Source organism: Aotus nancymaae, unplaced genomic scaffold (assembly GCF_030222135.1).
Source record: "Aotus nancymaae isolate 86718 unplaced genomic scaffold, 86718_ANA_hifiasm-v0.15.2.pri h1tg000067l, whole genome shotgun sequence".
Lineage (NCBI taxonomy): Eukaryota > Metazoa > Chordata > Mammalia > Primates > Aotidae > Aotus > Aotus nancymaae.
The window spans coordinates 3278572-3302000 of NW_026988482.1; positions in this window are offsets into that span (position 1 = coordinate 3278572).

Here is a 23429-nt window from a genome sequence, read left to right on the forward strand (position 1 = left end):
TCACGCGATTCTCCTGCCTCAGCCCCCCGATTAGCTGGGATTACAGGTGCCTGCCACCACGCCCGGCTAATTTTTGTATTTTTAGTAGAGACAGGGTTTCACCATGTTGGCCAGGCTGGTCTGGAACTCCTGATCTCGTGATCCACCCTCCTCGACCTCCCAAAGTGCTGGGGTTACAGGCGTGAGCCACCGCGCCCGGCCCTGAGCCATAGATTTAAAAACGTAAGTGAAGTCCGGCCAGCGATGCCAGTTGACCATCTAGCCCCCATCCATGGGAAATGGAAGTGAAGACATATCTGTGGCCCGCACATTTAGCTTTGGAAACGATTGCCTTTAAATCTGTCTCTCCCTTTCATCTCCATTAAAGAGACTCCCTGGATCCATAATACACAAGAATATAAAAGCATCATTCTCTTTCTCATCCCATCCTGTTTACTCAGCAAGCCCAGCCCCTGCTTTTGCCTCAGTCCACATGTTCTCTATTAATAAGCCTTAGGAGAGGCCGGCCTCACCCAGCACCGTTTCCCTGTTTCTTTTCTCCTCCGGGAGGCCTCCGCCAACTGCCACAACTCCTGAGTGAAAGGCATTGCCTGCTCTTCGGTGAAGTCTGGGCCTCCAGTGCCTCTGACACTCTTCAAACCAGCAAGCAGCTCCTGTAGAATCTGGTGATAAGCCATGGCCCTCATTAGAGGAAATGTAGAGGCACATTTGAAGGCGTAAACTCATGTACTGTAACTGGACATAGGGCCAAATTCTGTGTCTTCCGAAAAGTCAGTGAAGCAGACACACCCTGCTGCCCTCTAAGTGAATTAATGTACTGTGTTCCATTTGAGAATCATTTCTCTCTTCATCTTTAATTCCTGCCCTGAGGAGCCATCTGTACTGTGAGGGTTTGTGCACAGGCTCACTCACTGTGGACTGAGGACCTTCATGCTCAGCTCTCGAGATGAATGACCCTTTCATACAATGTGGGCTCCCTCTGATTTTCTGACTAAACCAGACCTTAGTGGGGCGTAGAGACCTACAACAGCAGAAAGGTCCACACAAATGCACAAACAGAAGGCAATGGGCAACTTTCTTCTTGCGGTGATGGTGATTGTTTTTTAACCCTGAAATGCTATATATTAATCCAAAATGTATATTATTGTCCTCAGAATCTCATAATTACTGTTGAAAAAGAAGACTAAAAATTCAGGACCGGGCACGGTGGCTCACGCCTGTAATCCCAGCACTTTGGGAGGCCGAGGCGGGCGGATCACAAGGTCAAGAGATCGAGACCATCCTGGTCAACATGGTGAAACCCATCTCTACTAAAATACAAAGATTAGCTGGGCATGGTGGTACGTGCCTGTAGTCCCAGCTACTCGGGAGGCTGAGGCAGGAGAATCGCTTGAACCCAGGAGGCGGAGGTTGCAGTGAGCCGAGATCGTGCCACTGCACTGCAATAGGTGGTTCTGGGAAGAGGCTTCTTACAAAAAGAAAAAAAAGAAGAAGAAAAGTAGAATTATGACGCCCATCAATATGACTGGCAGTCAACTACTCTAATCAATTGACTTATTTCCATTTGAATCTCTCTTCCTCATCTCGTGTAGTCTTTTGGAGACTTTCCTTTAAGATTTTTCTCGTTTTCTGCATTAGCCCACCTGCACCCAGGTGAATAAACAGCCATGTTGCTCACACACACACACACACACACAAAAAGATTTTTCTCTGCTCAGCACAGTTGCTCACGCCTGTAATATTGGCGCTTTGGGAGGCTGAGGCAGAAGGATTGCTTGAGCCCAGGAGTTTGAGATCAGCCTGGGAACAAAGTAAGACCCTGTCTCTACAGAAAGTACAAAAATTAGCCAGGTATAGTGGCTTGCACCTGTAGTCCCAGCAACTCTGGAGGCCGAGGTGGGAGGATCATTTAAGTTGAGGAGGTTGAGGCTGCAGTGAGCTGAGGTCATGCCACTGCACTCCAGCCTGGGTGACAGAGTGAGACTTCATCTCTTAAATGTTTTTTGCTAAAACACCCGTGCTGATCAGTAGTGGGATCGCGCCTGTGAACAGCCACTGCACTCCAGCCTAGGCAGCGCAGTGAGACCCTGTCTCTTAAAATTTTTTTTCCTTAGTCAAAGATGACTGCCTCCAAGATGAAGTAAAAAAAAAAAAAAATTCTTTATTATTTTGTTTATACAAGTTATATATGCCTATTGTTAAAAAAAAAAAGAGAGAGAGAGAAATATGAAAAACGTAACAGAGAAAAAATTCACAATGTTACTACCCAGAGACACAAAGAGACCGTTAACACAATGGGCTGTTTCCTGGGAGAGGTTTTTTTTTTTCTTTTTTGAGACAGAATCTCACTCTGTCGCCCAGGTTGGATTGCAGTGGCAAGATTCTGGCTCACTATAACCTCTGCTTCCCAGACTCAAGAGGTTCTCCAGCCTCAGCCTCTCGAGTGCCCGGGACTAGAGTGAGATGCACCAGCACCTGCCTAACGTTTGTATTTTTGTAGAGATGAGGTTTCGCCATATTGGCCAGGCTGGTCTCGATCTGAGTGCAAAGCAATCCATCCACCTTGCCTTCCCAAAATGCTGGGATTACAGGCATGAGCCACTATGCCCAACCTGCAGAAGTTTTTCAAGCCTACTTTTTTATTTCTGCATGCCCTCCTTAGAAATTTTTTGTTTTTTCCTTCAGTATTTTTGCTAACAAAAGAGAATCCTTGCTGTGCCCCTTCTGAATGTGAATAAAAGCTCGCAGCGACTGGCTGTCATGTAGTACCTATATAGTAGGTGCACAGGAAAGATTGTTTATTAAATATGACTGATTACTTCCAGGGACCCAGTGAATTCGTTCTTGCCTAACTGGTCCTATTCATCAGCTAAATCATGGATATGAAATGAAATGCACCTTAGAAAGTCCACCATGCTATGAAAATGTTAGCAAGTATGGCTTTAGCAGTTGCTCCCCACTGAGGATGAAGAAGCTAATCTAAAGACATGAAAGTGTCATGCCCGGTGGCTCACGCCTGAAATCCCAGCACTTTGGGAAGCTGAGGCAGGCAGATCACCTGAGGTCGGGAGTTTGAGACCAGCCTGACCAACGTGGAGAAACCTCATCTCTACTAAAAATACAGAGTTAGCCGGGCATGGTGGTGCATGCCTGTAATCCCAGCTACTCGGGAGGCTGAGGCAAGAGAATCGCTTGAACCAGCCTTTGCAACAAGAGCAAAAACGCCGTCTCAAAAAAAAAAAAAAAAAGAAGAGGAAGATGAAAGTCACTGAACTCACCTCTCTTTCTTGCCAGTACAGTTGTGAAGGATAAGCTCTGGAAAGCCACGGGACCCCAAACTATTCTGCAAACCAAGCTTACGCATTTGGTTTTCACATTATCTGTCACCTGAACCTACTCAAAGTCTCCATCATTCAGAACTAAGAAAACAGCCCTCACTTTATGTACAGGAAAATTTGGGGTTCTAAATCTCTAATTCATGTCTCTGGTTGAAGTTCCCACACAAAGCGCCGCCTCCAGTCTGTGCAGCGTGTCCTTTTCAGATCATTCCCCAGACAGCATCCTACAGCTCTCATTCATAAAGTCCAATTATGAGACAAGCAATGTCAGGAATATATACTTTGAGAGTGGGAGGCACACGGAACAGCACATTGTGACTTCGTAAGAACAGCCCTGCATTTCCGCTGGGCTTGTTTTCAGTTCCTTTGTCAGCTGATTACATGGTCTTTTATAATTTCTCATCTACAGAATGAAGCTATTTGCTTGTGGATTATTTGAAAGACACAGGCTTATGCAAAAGAAAAACGAAATCATCATGAGGTAGAATGATATTTCTGACTAGCTTTTTTTCTTTTCGTTTTTAACACAATATGAGAACACAGTTTAAAATAGTGGCTCTTCAGGGATACGAAACAAGTAAATATTCTGTTAATTCAGTCTTAATGCATATGTAATGCTATATATGTATTTGTTGTTCATATAACTGCATTTATCAATATTATTTATTTTTATATAAAGAAGAATGCTGTCTTATATACATTTTGTTTTCAAAGCATACACATTTTCCAGGCACACACATGGTGCTGCCTGATTGCTACATTTCTTTGAGTTGTTCAGAACAGTACTTAACGGTTTAGAAAGGGTTTTTGCCAGGCGAGGTGGCTCACGCCTATAATCCCAGCACTTTGGGAGGCTGAGGTGGGTGGATCAAGAGGTCAAGAGTTCAAGACCATACTAGCCAACATGGCGAAACCCCACCTCTACTAAAAATACAAAAATTAGCCCGGCGTGGTGGCACGTGCCTGTAATCCCAGGCACTCAGTAGGTTAAGGCAGGAGAATCGCTTGAACTAGGGAGTCAGAGGCTGCAGTGTGAGCTGAGGTTGACCCACTACACTCCGGCCTGGGGACAGAGTGAGACCCGGTCTCAAAAAAAAAGAAAGTGTTTTCATATACATTATGCTACTTAATTCTCATGCTATTCCCCCAGTGTAAGACTAGTGAAAGTCCTTTGGGCTTTAAATCCTGGTGTGCGGCGTTCTGCTGCCATCCAGCCCTGTAAGCTTCCTCTCCTCTCTGGTGTACAACCTTTATTTACTTGCTTATCTTTAGAGACCTAGCTCATGGTCACCTCCTCCATGAAGCCTTTCTCCAGTAAAATGTGATTTCCTCTCTCACTGTATCCCTTCACTAATCTATAGATACACTCTTCAGAAAAGGTTGTTGTTGTTTTTTGACACAGAATTTGCTCCTGTTACCCAGGCTGGAGTGCAATGGCACGATCTCAGCTCACAGCAATCTCTGCCCCCCAAGTTCAAGCAATTCTCCTGCCTCAGCCTCCCGAGTAGCTGGGATTACAGGCATGCGCCATTACACCCGGCTAATTTATTTTTTAATTTTTAGTAGAGACAGGGTTTCACCATGTTGGTCAGGCTGGTCTCGAGTGACCTCAGGTGATTCGCCCACCTCAGCCTCCCAAAGTACTGGGATTACAGGTGTGAGCCACTGCGCTTGGCCAGAAATGGTTTTTTAAAAATCTAGTTATTTTTAAAATTCACATTACTCTTTTTTTTTTTTTTTTTAGACAGGGTCTTGCTCTGTGGCCCCAGCTGGAGTTGGAGTACCGTGGAGATCTTGGCTCACTGCAATCTCCACCTCCCTGGGGGGGTTTAAGTGATTCTCCTGCCTCAGTCTCCGGAGTAGCTGGGATTTCAGGCACCTGCCCCCACGCCCGGCTAATATTTGTATTTTTAGTAGATATGGGGTTTCACCATGTCAGCCAAGCTGGTCTCAAACTCCTGACCTCAAGTGATCCACCTGCCCCGGCCTCCCAAAGTGCTGGGATTACAGGCATGAGTCACCACACCCAGCCCACATAGCATATTCTTGTAAAATTACTATAAAAATCTCTTAGGCTTGTGAGTCAATAATCATTTCCAAAATAAAAAGTTAAAAACAAACAAAAATTTGTAACCTTCCACATCAGCATATACAGATCTTCCAGATCACTTTAAAATACCATATATTGATAGTATTTCACATGATGAGTGTTGCATAGCCACACTGTTCAACAGAAGTTTCTGCGATAATGGAAATGTTCCATATTTGTGCATTCCACTATGATCATCACTAGCCCGAGGTGGCACTTGGAATGTGGATAGTATAAATACAGAACTAAATCTTTCATTTTATTAAATTTAGGTTTAAATAGTTGCATGTGGCATGGCTTGTGCTTAACCACGTTGTACAGCAGATTTATACTTTCATCTACTGATAGTCATTTAGGCTGTTTCCAATCCCCTCCCCCTCCACACTCAGTACAAGCAAACTAAGTGCCAATCTAGTAAAGTGAGGCACGAGAACAAAAAGGAATTGTTTATCCCTTCTTATATATGTTAGCTCTCCAGAAGCCTATATTCATTCTAATGCTGCCCCCTTTCAAGATCTGTACTAACTTATCGAATCAAGTACGTAAAAGGACACTTACAATAAAGGTATTTCCTATATGAAAGAATAATTTAAAATGTGCAGTACATTGGATCTTTGGGCTAGAGGGAAAAAAATGTGCAGTAAAATAAAAATATTTTTCGAAAAAGGAAAATATGCAATACTTTTTTTTTTTTTTTTGAGACAAGAGTCTCACTCTTTCACTAAGGCCGGAGTGCAGTGGCATGATCTCGACTCACTGCAACCTCTGACTCCTGGGTTCAAGCGATTCTTCTGCCTCACCTCCTGAGTGGCTGGGATTACAGATGTGCGCCACCACACCTGGCTAAGTTTTGTATTTTTAGTCGAGATGAAGTTTTGCCATGTTGGCCGGGCTTGTCTTAACTTCCTGGACTCAAGTGATCTGCCCGCCTCGGCCTCCCAAAGTGCTGGGAATACAGGAAACAATATTTAATGCCAGCATTGATTATAGCAGCAAAACACTGGAATCAATCGAATATCTAAACATGGGGAGTTGGTTCCAATATTTTATTTTATTGTTATTTTTTGAGATAGGGTCTCATTCTGTTCCCCAGGCTGGAGTGCAGTGGTGTAATGACAGGTCACTGCAGCCTTGACCTCCTCAGGCTCAGGTGATCCTCCCACCTCAGCCTCCCAAGTAACTGGGATCACAGGCACTCATCACCAGTCTTGGCTAATTATTTTTGTATTTTTTGTAAAGACAAGGTTTTTTCATGTGCAGGCTGGTACAATATTTCATGATCCTCCATATAATGGAAGGCAATACAGTCATTGAAAATGACGATGCTTATAATTTATTGACATGAAAACAAGTCTATGATATATTTTCAAGTGAAAAAAATACAAAACAGGCTGGCTCACACATGTAATCCCAGCACTTTGGGAGGTTGAGGCAGGCAGATCACTTGAGGTCAGAAGTTTGGGTCCAGCCTGGCCAACATGGTGAAAGCCCATCTCTACTAAAAATATAAAAATCAGTCAGAAATGGCGCCTGCCTGTAATCCCAGTTACTCAGGAGGTTGAGGCAGGAGGATCACTTGAACCAGGGCAGTGGAGGTTGCAGTGAACCAAGATCGAACCATTGCATTCCAGCACATTGTACTTTGCAGCCTGGTGTGGTAGCTCACTCCTGTAATCCCAGCCCTTTGGGAGGCTGAGGCGGGTGGATCACATGAGGTCGGGAGGTCGAGACCAGCCTGATCAACACGGAAAAAAACTGTCTCTACTAAAGATACAAAATTAGCCTGGCGTGGTGGCACATGCCTGTAATCTAAGCTACTAGGGAGGCTGAGGCAGGAGGATTGCTTGAACCCAGGAGGCGGGGTTTCGGTGAGCTGAGATCATGACATTGCACTCCAGCCTGAGCAACAAGAGCAAAACTCCGTCTCAAAAAAAAAAAAAAAAAAAAGAAAGAAAGAAAGAAAGAAATACAGGTTACCTTTGAGAAGTAACTCTGGATGATCCAGCAAGCGTCAGCAAAAAAATCTTTGTTCATTTATGCTTTTTGATACTAAGTTTTTACTGTGGTTTTATTTAAATTTTTCATTAATTGTTAAATAAGTCCTGCAAGACCTGGAAAGAGAAAGAAAAAGGAATTGGCTTTCATTTACATCTACCTTTGCCCAATCTGTAGAAATACTATTTTCAAAGGCATAAGAAGGATTCTGAAATGTCTTCAACATCAGCAACTTTCTAATTCAGCTGAAGACTGTGACAGCTCTGCAACTGTGCCACGGTGTTTACGTAATGTCTTATTTTCTCTGCTAAAATACTATCAGCATTTATTGAACATTTATTAAGGTAAAAGCGATAAAGATGAATAAAAGAATAATTTTATTAGAGAAGAGCTGGCCGGGTGTGGTGGCTCACGCCTGTAATCCAAGTCCTTTGGAGGCCAAGGCGGACGGATCATCTGAGGTCGGGAGTTCCAGACTAGCCTGGCCAACATGGTGAAACCCTATCTCTACTAAAAATACAAAAATTCCCAGCACTTTGGGAGGCTGAGATGGGTGGATCACGAGGTCAAGAGATCGAGACCATCCTGGTCAACATGGTGAAACCCCATCTCTACTAAAAATACAAAAATTAGCTGGGCATAGTGGCGCACGCCTGTAGTCCCAGCTACTCAGGAGGCTGAGGCAGGAGAATTGCCTGAACCCAGGAGACGGAGGTTGCGGTGAGCCGAGATCGCGCCATTGCACTCCAGCCTGGGTAACAAGAGCGAAACTTGGTCTCAAAAAAAAAAAAAAAAAAACAAAAATTCGCCAGGTGTGCTGGTGGGCACCTGTAATCCCAGTTACTTGGGAGGTTGAGGCACGAGAATTGCTTGAACCTCAGAGGCAGAGGTTGCAGTGAGCCAAGATTGCACCACTGCACTACAGCCTGGGTGATTGTGTGAGACTCAGTCTCGAAAAAAAAAAAAAAAAGAAACTAAAAAACAAACAAAAAAAGCCGGATGCAGTGGCTCACGCCTGTAATTTCAGCACTTTGGGAGGCTGAGGCGGGTAGATCAGGAGGTCAGGAGTTCGAGACCAGCCTGGCCAACATGACGAAACCCCGTCTCTACTAAAGATTCAAAAAAATCAGCTGGGCATGATGGCACATGCCTGTAATCCCAGCTACTCAGGAAGCTGAGGCAGGGGAATTGCTTGAACCTGGGAGGCGGAGGTTGCAATGAGCAGAGATCACTTCCTTGCACTCCAGCCCTGCAGCAGAGCTAGACTCTGTCTCAAAAAAAAAAAAAAAAAAAAAAAAAGAGAGATCTTTCTTACTAGAAATCACTCACCCCAACTTCATTTTAAATCTATTTTTCCTAAAAGATAGGGAAGGACAAAATGGGAAGAATGTACAAAGGTGGGGGGAAATGGAAAAGTGAGAAAGAAGGAAGAATATAATTTAGGGGATTGCTGGGAAGGGTTCAGTGTTTCCGGCATAGAGGGTCTCAGAGACAGTGGTAGGAGAGACGTAGGGAGGAAGATCGGGACTGAGTCTAGTGAATGCAGAAGAGCACTTGGAATACGGTGAAATTCAATAAAGGGAGTGGAATCTTTTTTTTTTTTTTTTTTTTTTTGAGACGGAGTTTCACTCTTGTTGCCCAGGCTGGAGTGCAGTGGCATGATCTTGGCTCACAGCAACATCTGCGTGCTGGTTTCAAGAGATTTTCCTGCCTCAGCCTCCTGAGTAGCTGGGATTACAGACATGCACCACCAAGCCCAACTAATTTTGTATTTTTGGTAGAGATGGGGTTTCTCCATGTTGGTCAGGCTGGTTTTGAACTTCCGAACTCAGGTGATCTGTCCGCCTTGGCCTCCCAAAGTGCTGGGATTATAGGCATGAGCCATATGAATCATATGACCTGTTGAAGGTTTATTTATTTATTGTTTGTTTGAGACAAGGGATCTTGCTATGTTGCCCAGGTTGTTCTTTAACTCTGGGCCTCAAGTGATCCTCCTGCCTCAGCCTCCCAAAGTGCTGGGATTACACGTGTGAGTCACTCCGCCTGGCCATGTTGAAGATTTAAATCACCCCAGTTTATTGTCTTCCTGGCTACACTGTGAGCCCTGTGAGGGGTTGTTTTCATCAAGTTCATCTTTATATCCCTAGGGGCCAGCAAAATGCCTGGCATGTGATAATGCTAAGTAAATCTCTGCTGAGTAAATGAATTAATTCATAAGCGTTCTCTCTGGAGGTAGCATTGAGAAAACAAACAAACAAATGAAAAACAGAAAAGAATCTGATTTTGGAATCAGAGGACCTTGTTTCAAAACTTTTCTCTCCAGCTTACACATGCATGATGAATAAGTTATATAACCTCTTTGAATAGTTTACTCATCTGATGCTAATACTCACCTTAAAGTGTTATTTTGAGAACTAAATGAGATCATACTTCTGATTTGCTTAGCACATTACCTAACAAATTATAGACATTCAACAAATGTCAGTTTCTTATTGCTTCCTTCCCACTATCCAGTATTAAAATATGCACTAGGAGACTTTATGTCCAGATTGTAAGAAAGAGCCTTCCTTCCTTCCTTCCTTCCTTCCTTCTCTCCCTCCCTCCCTCTTTCTTTCTCTTTCTCTCCCTCCTTCCTTCACTCGCTCCCTCCCTCCCTTCCTTCTTCCTTCCTTCCTTCCCTCCTTCCCTCTCCCTCTCTCTCTCTCTCTCTCTTTCTTTTCTTTCTTCTCTTGCCCTGTCACCCAGGCTGAAGTGCAATAGCACAATCTTGGCTCACTGCAGTTTCAGGCCAGGTGTGGTGGCTCAAGTCCGTAATCCCAGCACTTTGGGAGGCCAAGGCGGGCAGATCACTTGAGGCCAGGAGTTTGAGACCAGCCTGGCCAACATGGTGAAACCCCATCTCTACTAAAAATACAAAAATTAGCTGGTGTGGTGACGCATGCCTGTAGTCCAGCTACTCAGGAGTCTGAGGCAGGAAAATTGCTTCACCCCAGGAGGCGGAGGTTGCAGTGAGCTGAAATCGTGCCACTGCACTCCAGCCTGGGCGACAGGGTGAGACCGTGTCTCGGAAAAAAAAAAAGAAGTTCAAATCTGAATGTCTTTACTCAGTGTTATATAGTCATTATAGACACAAGCTCTGCCGGGCACGGGGTTCACACCTGTAATCCTAGCACTTTGAGAGGCCGAGGTGGGTGGATCACCTGAGGTCAGCAGTTCAAGACCAGCCTGGCCATCATGGTGAAACCCCGTCTTTATAAATAAATAAATAAATAAAACCACAAGTTCTATAACCAGACTATTTAAAGTCCCAGGTTTGTACTTAATTTTGAAAACTATGAAATGGGAGTCATTGTAGTTTATACAAAGGTTAAATGAGTTGTAACCTTTGTAGAAACTACTAACTCTTCGCTCTCTTGATAGTGTTATTTAATGCACAAAATGACTTAATTTTTTATTTTTTTAATGTGTCACTAAAAATGTCTTTGAGTTTTGTGCCAGCACTTTCCCATAAGCCTTATGGTTTGTATCACATGGTTTTCCACGGCATGGTGGTTTTTAACAATACGTACATCTCAGGATAAGTAGAACCGGGAAAAGACCCCGTGGAAGGAAATCCTGGCTTCTCTGGATAATTGAAAGTAATTCAGCATTGCCGGGGCACCCACTCCTCGCAGAAGCCTGGATTATAGCTAATGCTCCCCGACCTCTTACTGTGTGTCAGCAGTATTGGAAGCCCTTGTCATACAAATTAACTCAACAGCTCTCATGATAATGCTTGAAGGTGTGCCCTATTTTAAAATATTTTCTAGACCAGAATCTGAGGTAGAAGGCTTTGAAGGAACCTATGCAGAGTCATACAATGGTAAGTGGTAGAGACATCAACTGAACCCACCCCAACCCAGAGCTGCGTGCTCTGAACTAGATCCCAGGACAGAACTTGTTTTGTTTCATTTTTACTTCTTTTGTTTAAGATTGTGCTGGTGGGCGGGGGGACCCAAAACAGATGTTATTAGTTGTAAAAACATGTGCATTACTATTATTTTCTGAGACGGAGTCATGCTCTGTCGCCCAGGCTGGAGTGCAATTGCAAGATCTCACTGCAACCTCCGCCTCCCAGGTTCAAGCGATTCTCCTGCCTCAGCCTCCCAAGTAGCTGGGATTATAGGCATGTGCCACCACGTCCAGCTAATTTTTGTATTTTTAGTAGAGACGGCCTTTCACCATGTTGGCCAGGCTGGTCTCAAACTCCTGACCTCATGATCCACCTGCCTCGGCCTCCCAAAGTCCTGGGATTACAGGTGTGAGCTACCATGCCCAGCCAAAAAATTGTTATAATTATTATTTTTTACCACATATTTTGCCTTTCTATTCCCAAATGTTTTTTTGTTTTGTTTTTTTGTTTTTGTTTTTGTTTGAGACGGAGTTTCGCTCTTGTTACCCAGGCTGGAGTGCAATGGCACGATCTCGGCTCACCGCAACCTCCGCCTCCTGGGTTGAGGCGATTCTCCTGCCTCAGCCTCCTGAGTAGCTGGGATTACAGGCACGCGCCACCATGTCCAGCTAATTTTTTGTACTTTTTTTAGTAGAGATGGGGTTTCACCGTGTTGACCAGGATGGTCTTGATCTCTTGACCTCGTGATCCACCCGCCTCGGCCTCCCAAAGTGCTGGGATTATGGGTGTGAGCCACCGCACCCGGCTCAAATGTTTTGTACTTATTTTCTAGTCGTACTTGAAAGAAAAAATTGGCAATTTGCATATACTTAGCTTAGTGTTTATGAGCCGGACAGACGTGGGTGGCCCTAACACTTGGTATCTGTATAACTCTATGACTCTTTTCAGCCTCACTTTCTTTCTCTACCACTTAGTTATTTACTAATTCTTGACAGCTTCTCCTGGATGTCTAATACACGTCTCCAACCAAAACAGAGCTTTGTTCGTTTGTTTGTTTTTCGAGATGGAGTCTTGCTCTGTCACCCAGGCTGAGTGCAGTGGTATGATCTCGGCTCACTGCAACCTCTGCCTCCCCAGTTCAAGTGATTCTCCTGCCTCAGCCTCTTGAGTAGCTGGGATTACAGGCACCTGCCACCACAACTGGCTGATTTTTGTATTTTTAATAGAGACGGGGTTTTACCATGTAGGCCAGGCTGGTCTTGAACACCTGACCACAGGTGATCCACCTGCTTTGGCCTCCCAAAGTGCTGGGATTACAGGGGTGAGCCACCACGCCAGGCCCAGAGCTTTTAATCCTAGTCACTACCTCTCCTCCAGCCCATTACACACAATCTGGTCCCAAAAGCTCCCTCACTAATTTAATTAATACCACCAATGTGTACCCTTAAGCAACCCAAAACATCAGGGGTCATTCTTCCTTTTTCTGAGACAGGGTCCTGCTCTGTCACCCAGGCTGGAGTGCAGTCGCACAATCATAGCTCACTGCAGTCTGAAACTCTTGGGCTCAAGCAAACCTCTCACCTCAGCCTCCTAAGTAGCCGGGACTGCAGGTGCATGGGTTTTTATTTTTGTAGAGACGAGGTTTTGCCATGTTGCTCAGGCTGGTCTCAAACTCCCGGGCTCAAGTGATCCTCCTGCCTTGGCCTCCGAAAGTGCTGGGATTACAGGAGTGAGCCACCACGCCTGACTCAGGGTAGTTCTCACTACTGCATTGACCTCATCTCCCCCTAGCTCCATGCACATTAAAATAACCACCCAGGCCTTTAAATGTGACCTCCAGATGACATCTCTGCTTTATCTACTTCTCTCTATCCCCACCTTTGCCCCCCTACCCGCAAGCAATCATCACCTCTGGCCGAGACATCATCGGCTCCCTGATCTTCCCTCTTGTTCTTCTTTAATCCACTCTCTACAAGGACAAATGTGCATTTCTTAAAACTGTAATCAGATCCAAGCCACTCCTTTATTTAAAACACTCTAAGGACTTCTGTTCAGAGTAAAAGCTAAACTCCTTACCGTATCCTAGCGAGGTCCTGTGTCCTGGGGCCCATTTTCCCACGTTGACCGATACTGCTCAGCCCTGCTCACCCTGCACCAGCCGTATTGGTCTTTTTCTCTGTTCCTTGAACAAGTCAGTCCCGTTCCCACTCCTGCACTTTCAAACCTTTCAAATCTCAGCTCTAGTGTTAGCTTCTCAGGGTCTCTTCCTGATCCCGCTGTCTAGGCTGGCCTCCACAGGCTGACTCTTTCCCATCCGTCTGTTTAGATTTTTTTCCCAGCAATAATCTCAACATGTAATCATCTTGTTTGTTTACTTGCTTGCTTTTGTTTATTACCCTGTTTCTGTCTCCTACACTGTAATGTAAGTTCCATGATGGCTGTGACCTTTATCTTAGTCACCACTAACTAGATCCTGAGAGCTTGGAACATGTGGTCCCTGAGAATTGAATGAATAAATAAATGAATAAATGAAAGCATGTCTTAACTCCTAATACTGACACAAACAGTTGTCTCCTCTATGTGGGGCACTATGCTGGTTGCTGGAATAATTAACAAAGCATCTTGATTTTGAAAGAAAAAGCAGAGACAGAACAGGTAAACTAATAACTATATGAAATATGCACATAATGGCCGGGCACGGTGGTTCGTGCCCGTAATCCCAGCACTTTGGGAGGCCGAGGCAGGTGGATCACGAGGTCAGGAGTACGAGATCAGCCTGGCCAAGGAGAAACCCCGTCTCCACTAAAAATACAAAAATTAGCCAGGCACATTGGCAGGCGCCTGTAATCCCAGCTACTCAGGAGGCTGAGGCAGGAGAATCACTTGAACATTAGTGAGGGAGGTGGGGGTTGCAGTGAGCCAGGATTGCACCACTGCACTCCAGCCTGGGTGACAGAGTGTGACTCCATCTAAAAAAAAAAGAAAGATATATAAAAACATAGAATAAAGTAAGAGTGAAACATAGATAAGAGCAGCTCCTCAGGAGGCTGAGGAAAGAGAGTCGCTTGAACCTGGGAGGAGGAGGCTGCAGTGATCCGAGATGGCACCACTGCACTCCAGCCTGGGCGACAGAGAGAGACTCCGTCTCAAAACAAAGAAAAAGAAATCTTCATAAAGAAATCATTTCCAATAAGCTCCACAGTTAGTGGCCATCCTGAATTTTAATCCCCAGGTTATTGGATACATTTCATACAGAGATTGGCAGTTTGGCAAGCTTCTCAGTTCAGTATTTCTGCTTGCCAAGAGAAAGAAAGTTGTGACTCCTTGCTTTCTCATTCTATCCTTCTGAAGGAAATAAAAAAAAGATCTCAAATACACTTGCTGTATTAGCATTGAAGGGAAAGAGCTAATATGCATTTACACAATTCAATTTATACTCACATAATCTACTGAAGGAAACAGCAGAGTGACATTTGCACCTAATCCTTCCATGGGGTTGTGACTAAGACTGCAAACAGCAGAAGGAAAGCTCACAGTTGCCTGTACATGGAGGCAAATGAAAGCTTCTTGATCAGCAAAGGGGTACCTGTAATAGGAGAACGCTTTTTTTTTAGATGGAGTTTCACTCTGTTGCCCAGGCTGGAGTGCAGTGGCGCCATCTCAGCTCACTGAAACCTCTGCCCCCCAGGTTCAAGCGAGTCTCCTGCCTCAGCCTCCTGAGTAGCTAGGACTGTAGGCGTGCACCGCCGCTGCCTGGCTAATTTTTGTATTTTCAGTAGAGACAGGGTTTCATTATGTTGACCAGGCTGGTCTTGAACTCCTGACCTCAGGTGATCCACCCACCTCGGCCTCCCAAAGTGCTAGGATTACAGGCTTGAGCCACCACACCCGGCTTTTTGTTGTTGTTGTTTTTTTAAAGGACCTTTTATCTCTGTTATCCTCAAATGGAAACACCGTAGACCACCCAATTAATGAGAAAGCTGGGACATGAGGGATAGAGCCACGTGCTCTAGGGAGATGCAGGATGCTGAGAGGTAAAAGAGACGTGAGTTCAGGGGCAGAAAATCACACGGGCTAAGACCACGTGGACCTGACAGAAGAGGGTTGTGCATATTGTACACGGTGATCGAGGCCTCTCTGCTGGCATCCTGTCACGTCACATACGTGGTATTTCCTTGTTCCTTGTTCAGATGCAAAAGGAGGAGGACAGCGGCTGTTTGAAAAGCAGATGTGAGCACAGCAACTCACCACAGTTGCCTCCTTACTCTGCCTTTGGCTACTTCAAGTCTGAACTGCCACTGTCTTCTCTTTGCTGATTTCTTGAAAACCAGTTTTTTTGGGGTGTGTGTGTGTGTGTGTGTGTGTGTTTTGAGATGGAGTCTCGCGCTGTGGCCCAGTCTGGAGTGCAGTGGCGTGATCCCCGCTCACTGCAACCTCTACCTCCTGGGTTCAAGCAATTCTCCTGCCTCAGCCTCCTGAGTAGCTGGGATTACAGGCGTCTGGCACCAAATTCGGTTAATTTTTGTGTTTTTAGTGGAGATGGGTTTCACAACTCCTGACGGGGCTAGGAGTTGGCCAGGCTGGTCTTGAATTTCTGACCTCAAGTGATCCATCCACCTTGGCCTCCCAAAGTGCTGGGATTACAGGCGTGAGCCACTGCGCCTGGCTGAAAACCAGTATGTTTTAATGATAGATTGATAGCATTCTGGGGACAAGGATTGATATTGGGGCCTTTTTTTTTTTTTTTTGAGATGGAGTCTTACTCTTTCGCTCAGGCTGGAGTGCAGTGGCATGATCTTGGTTCACTGCAACCTCCGCTTCCCAGGTTCAAGTGGTTCTCCTGCCTCAGCCTCTCAAGTAGTTGGAATTACGGGCACCCATCACCACGCCCAACTAATTTTTGTGTCTTTAGTGGAGATGGGGTTTCACCATGTTGGTCAGGCTGCTCTTGAACTCCTGACCTCAAGTGATCCGCCCGCCTCAGCCTCCCAGAGTGTTGGGATTACAGGCCTGAGCCACCGCGCCCAGCGGGGCTTTTTTCCTTGGCATCACCATCAGTGTTCATTTGAGTTCTAGCATTTGAGTGCTTCTTGTTTAAACCCAAGGTAGCAGTGATTCACCAACTGTTTTGACTGGAAGGATCCTCCAAGGGACTCCTCTCATTTACCTGTCCTTGCCTTCACACTCCCAGGCATACCGGAATGGATCACCTTAATTTTCTTGATTTTCCACAATCTACTCCTTGTAATGCAAAACCTCTCTCATAAACACATCCCTTTTCCCCACACCACCTACCTGGTTATTGAAGACGGACATTTTAGAGATGATATGGACTACTTCCTTCTTTTAATTTCTGCCTCCACCTGTGTTCAATCATTATAGTCTTATTAATTTTAGCCTTTAATTTTTTTTTTTTTTGACAAAGTTTTGCTCTTGTTGCCCAGGCTGGAGTGCAATGGTGCGATCTCAGCTCACTGTAACCTCCGTCTCCTGGGTTCAAGCAATTTTCCTGCCTCAGCCTCCGGAATAGCTGGGATTACAGGTGCCCACCACCATGCACGGTGAAACCCTGTCTCTACTAAAAATACAAATACATATATTTGTATTTTTAATATATATATTATATATGTGATATAATATATCCTTATATATACAAATATATATTTGTATTTTTAATATATATAATACATATTATATATAATATATGTTATATATATATATTTGTGCCCAGCCTCCAAAAGTTTTTGAAATCATAAATAGGTATTGAATTTTGTCATTAGAGTTTTCTGGCCGGGCGCGTTGGCTCACGCCTGTAATCCCAGCACTTGGGGAGGCCAAGGCTAGTGGATCACAAGGTCAAGAGATCGAGCCCATCCTGGCCAACATGGTGAAACCCTGTCTCTACTAAAAATACAAAAATTAGCTGGGTGTGGTGGCAGGCGCCTGTAGTCTTTGCTACTCAGGAGGCTGAGGCAGGAGAATCGCTTGAACCCGGGAGGCGGAGGTTGCAGTGAGCCAAGATTGTGCCATTGCACTCCAGCCTGGCGACAGACAGAGACTCCGTCTTATAAAAAAAAAAAAAAAAAAAAAAAAAAAGAGTTTTCTGTATCCATTGATATCATCATGTAATTTTTTTAGCCTGTTAATATGGTGGGTTTTATTAATTAGTTTCCAAATTTTTATATTTTTAAATTTTTTTGAGATAGGGTCTGTCTCTGTCGTCCAGGCTGCAGTGCAGTGGCGCATCATAAGTCACTGCAGGCTTGGTCTCCAGGGCTCAAGTTATCCTCCCACCTCAGCCTTTTGAGTAGCCAGGACTTCAGACACATGCCACCATGCCCAGCCATGCTTTTAATTTTCAGCAGAGATAAAGTCTCACTACGTTGCCTAGGCTGGTCCTGAACTCTTGAGCTCAACTGATCCTTATGCCTTGGCCCCTCAAACTGTTGGGATTATAGGTGTGAGCCTCTGTGCCCAGCTAATTTTTAAATATTGAATCAACCTTGCATGCCTGAAATAAATCTCTCTTGGTCATGTGTATAATTCTTGTTATATATTACCTTTACATTATATTACATTTTTTTTTTTTAGATGGAGTCTGGCTCTGTCTCTCAGGCTGGAGTACAGTGGTGCGATCTCAGCTCACAGCAACTTCTGCTTCCTGGGTTCAAGCAATTCTCCCACCTCAGTAGCTGAGATTACAGATGTGCACCACCACACCCAGCTAATGTTTGTATTTTTTTTTTTAAGATGGAGTCTGGCTCTGTCACCTAGGCTGGAATGCAGTGGCGTGATCTCGGCTCACAGCAACCTGTGTCTCCTGGGTTCAGGTGATTCTCCTGCCTCAGACTCCTGAGTAGCTGGGAAAACAGGCACACATCACTATGCCCGGCTAATTTTTGTAATTTTAGTAGAGATGGGTTTCAACATATTGGTCAGGCTGGTCTTGAACTCCTGACCTCAGGTGATCCACCTGTCTTGGCCTCCCAAAGTGCTGGGATTACAGGCATGAGCCACTGTGCCTGTCAATTTTTGAATTTTTAGTAGAAACTGGGTTTCACCATGTTGGCCAGACTGGTCTCTCAGTCTATATTACTTTTATATATTACTGAATTCTGTTTGCTAACAAAATTTGTTAATTCTACTTGCTAATATAATTTATTACATTTTTCAAATTGTTTAAAAATTTCGAGGTCTATATTCCTTTTTTTTTTTTTTTAAAGATGGAGTTTCACCATGTTGGTGAGGCTGGTCTTGAACTCCCGACTTCAGGTGATCCGTCTGCCTTGGCCTCCAAAGTGCTTGGATTACAGGCGTGAGCCACCACACCCGGCCTCGATGTCTACATTCCTAAAGAATCTGGATCTCAGCCTCCCAGAGTGCTAGAATTACAGGGTGAGCCATTGCACCTGGCCTCACTGAAGCGTTTTACCATGGTTGCTTTAAAATCTTTGTCAGATAATTCTAATGTCTCTGTTATCTCGGAATTGGAATCTACTGATTTTTTTTGTTTTGTTTTTTGAGACGGAGTTTTGCTCTTGTTACCCAGGCTGGAGTGCAATGGCGCGATCTCGGCTCACCGCAACCAACCGCGCCCGGCCCTTTTTTTTTTTTTTTTTTTTTTTAAGGAAATCTTGGTTCCTGAGAAGATGAGTGATTTTTCATTGAAAATCAGATATTTTCAGGCCGGGCGCGGTGGCTCACGCCTGTAATCCCAGCACTTTGGGAGGCCGAGGCGGGTGGATCACGAGGTCAAGAGATTGAGACCATCCTGGTCAACATGGTGAAACCCCGTCTCTACTAAAAATACAAAAAATTAGCTGGGCGTGGTGGCGCGTGCCTGTAATCCCAGCTACTCGGGAGGCTGAGGCAGGAGAATTGCCTGAACCCAGGAGGCGGAGGTTGCGGTGAGCCGAGATCGCGCCATTGCACTCCAGCCTGGGTAACAAGAGCGAAACTCCGCCTCAAAAAAAAAAAAAAAAAAAAAAAAAAAAGAGATCGAGACCATCCTGATCAACATGGTGAAACCCTCTCTCTACTAAAAATACAAAAATTAGCCAGGCATTTGGCATGCACCTGTAGTCCCAGCTACTCGGGAGGTTGAAGCAGAAGAATCACTTGAACCCGGGAGGCTGAGGTTGCAGTGAGCCGAGACTGCGCCACTGCGCTCCAGCCTGGAGACAGAGCAAGACTCCGTCTCAAAAAGAAAGAAAGAGAGAAAGAGAGAAAGAGAGAGAGAGAGGTAAAGAGAGAGAGAGAGAGAAAGAAAGAAAGAAAATCAGATATTTTCATATTATGTTTTGAGACTGCATCTTATTTAAAAATTCTGTTTTAGTTGTCTTTCTCTGACATCTCTCTTGCAAGGGAAAGAAGAGCGCCGCCTCATCACTGCCATCCTGACTTAGAAATCCAGCCTAAGACTGGGCGCGGTGGCTCACGCCTTAATCCCAGCACTTTGGGAGGCTGAGGTGGGCGGATCACTTGAGGTCAGGAGTTTGAGACCAGCCTGGCCAACATGGTGAAACCCTATCTCTACTAAAAGTACAAAAAAATTAGCCGGGGGTTGCGGGGCGGGGGGTGGTGCGCACCTGTAATCCCAGCTACTCGGGAGGCTGAGGCAAGAGAATTGCTTGAACCCGGAGTCAGCAGTTGCAGTGAGCCGAGATGGAGCCATTGCTCTCCAGCCTGGGCGACAAAACGAGATTCCATCCTCCCCAACAAAAAAATCCCACTTAATCATTAGGCTTCTGTTTCTACCTGAGATGGGGATGCTCCCTGTTGCTAAGTCACAGGAGGCTGCAGCTCCCGGCACGGTCTCCACTGACGCTGTGGTGGCCTCGTCAGTGACCTTGCTGCCACGGTGCCGGCGAATATCCCGACTCTCCACTGGGCTTTCCTCCGCCCTGCTCAGTGGCGATGAGGAAGAATGCTTATTACTGCCAGGCGGGGGTGAAAGTCTAGAATCCTTAGGTGTCTCTGCGGAAAACGGGGCTGGGAGTAGAGTCTTGTTACGGGTTGGTAGGGATGTTTGGCCTTCTCTGACACCGTCCCAGTGTGCGTGCCGTGTCATCTCCCACGGTCTCAAAAGGGTGAAATTCTAGGTCGCTGTTTGGCCTTTGCTGGCTGGCGTGGAGGTGGTGCCGTAGTTTTTCTGTGGTGTTTGGCTGGAGTGAAGCAGTTATTATCTAAAACTTCTCTGTTTTGCTAGGCTGCCCCTTTCCTGGTTCTTTGGCAAGAGAGAGCAGGTTTTTGTTGGGGTGGTTTTGTCTGCATTTATTAGCATTTCTGGGTTGCCAGCTTGTTCTGCTCCAAGTCTGAGATATATGAGACAAAAATATAACCCAGGAGCCGGGTGCAGTGGCTCACCCCTGTAATCCCAGCACTTTGGGAGGTTGAGGCAGGCGGATTACAAGGTCAGGAGATCGATACCATCCTGGCCAACATGGTGATCGTCTCTACTAAAAATACAAAAATTATCTGGACGTCCTGGCGTGTGTCTGTAATCCCAGTTACTTTGGAGGCTGAGGCAGGAGAATCGCTTGAACCAGGGAACTGGAGGTTGCAGTGAGCCCAGATTGTGCCACTGCACTCCAGCCTGGCGACAGAGTGAGACTCTGTCTAAAAAAAAAAAGAAAATAAAAAAGAAAACCCAGGAAATTTATTACTGTGTTTTTCCTTTGGGCCCCAAGTTTTCTAGCCAGCCTGGCTTTTCCCTCCATCTTTCTGAGCTGAGCCTTGAGAGAGATATATATATCATATATAGATAGATACATATAGATAGATATCTTATCAATAATATTATATATAATATCGATGTAAATATATATGTAATATCTACATATCTATATTATATATAGATATATATCTATATATTATACATATATCTATATATTATATATAGATATATTTATATATAAGATTTCCAGAATTTTTTCATTGTACTTAGCAGGAGTAATAAAAAAAAGTCAGTCTATTTCATTTCCCAGAAGTGAGAAATATTATTTTTTATTTTTACTTTTTAAAAATTTTCTCCCACCCCCAACTGAGAAATATTATTTTTTAAAAGATTTGACATTTTGTCAATAATAATAATTCAGTATAAAGGGGGAAAATTACCATACAGAATGTGAGACAGAAAGCAAGGCCCTTGCGTTGGTGAGAGAAATGGTGGTTCAGATGACACGTGGAGGGGTTCGTTCTCTGATAGAATGGGGAACACTTCTTCCATTGGCACAAAAGGGAAGGTAGATGGACGTATACTGCAGACAGGTCTAGAGAGTCAGTTAAGTAGGTGAGGGGCTTCTTCTACATTAGACAGTGCTGTTCAATCAACATTTTGGAGACGGTGAAAATGTTCTATATCTACACTGTCTAATATGATATTAAGTGGAAATGTGGCTGTTTAGCATTTGCAATGTGGTTAGGGCAACTTAGCCTCTGAATTTTTAATTTAAATTAATTTAAATAGGGCCAGGCATGGTGGATCATGCCTATAATCCCAGCACTTTGGGAGGCTGAGGCAGGCAGATCACTTGAGGTCAGGAGTTTGAGACTAGCCTGGCCAACATGGTGAAACCTCATTTCTACAAAAATATAAAAATTAGCCAGGCGTGGTGGCGAGCGTCTGCAATCCCAGCTACTTGGGAGGCTGAGGCAGGAGAATCACTTGAACGGGGAGGTTGCAGTGAGCAGAGATTGCACCATTGCACTCCAGCCTGGGCAACAAGAGTGAAACTCTGTTTCAAAATAATAATAATAATAATAATTTAAATGTAAATAGCTACACATGGCTAGTGACTACCATTGGACAGTGTAGCTCTATGTGAAAGATGAGGTGGATTTATTGGTTGAAAGTGAAGCTGAAAGGTGAGAATGTAGGGGCAAGTTGGAAGTGACAGAAGAGATGAAACGGTGTAAGACAGTCCTGTTGATTTGTGATCATGCCTGGTCAACACAGTTCTGTTGATTTTCTCAGCAAATACAGTTGCAGAAAAATCATATTATAAAAACATTGGCTGGGTGCAGTGGCTCATGCCTGTAATCCCAGCACTTTGGGAGACTGAGGCAGATGGATTGCTTGAGTCCAGGAGTTTGAGACCCTGTCTCTACAAAACTTACAAAAATTAGGTGGGTGCGCACTTTAGTCCCAGCTTCTCAGGAGGCTGAGGTGGGAGGATTGCTTGAGCCTCAGAGGCAGAGGTTGCAGTGAGTTCAGATCAGCCATTGCACTGCAGCCTGGGTGACAGAGTGAGACTCTGTCTCAAAAAACCAAAACCAAAAACAAACAAAAAAACCAAACCTTCCCCCCACCCCCACATGAACACACACACACACACACACACACTCTCACACATACTCTCACTCACACACACTCTCACACACTCTCATTCACACACACTCACTCACACACTCTCTCACACACTCACACACACTCTCTCTCACACACTCACTCACACACACTCTCATTCACACTCTCACTCACACACTCTCACACACTCAGTCACACACACACTCACACTCTCACTGACACACACTCACACACACTCTCACTCTCACACACTCTCATCCACACACTCACTCTCACTCTCACACACACTCACACACTCACTCACACATTCTCACACACACTCACACACTCACACTCACACACACACTCACACACTCTCACACTCTCATTCACACACTCACACACACACTCACACTCTCACACTCTCATTCACACACTCACACACACTCTCACTCACATACACTCACACACTCATTCACACACTCACACACACTCTCACTCACACACACTCACACACACTCTCACACACATACTCTCACACACACACATTTTGACACCAGAGTTGAACCAATCCCCATTCTCCTCTAGTTTTCCAGGAAGGAAACAGGCGGCCATGATACTATATAACTGAAGTTACTGGCCCAACGCATCATGAACACTGCCTGGCACACCCAGCTCCTTCAGTGTCTCGTTCCCTCAAATGAGCACCCTTTCCTTCATTTCCCTGCCTCCTCTTGTACCCTCTATTTGAATAATTTCAGACCGATAGGCAAATGTTTTAATATTCTCTAAAATCAGACCTGCTGTGGAATCCAGACTGATCTCAGG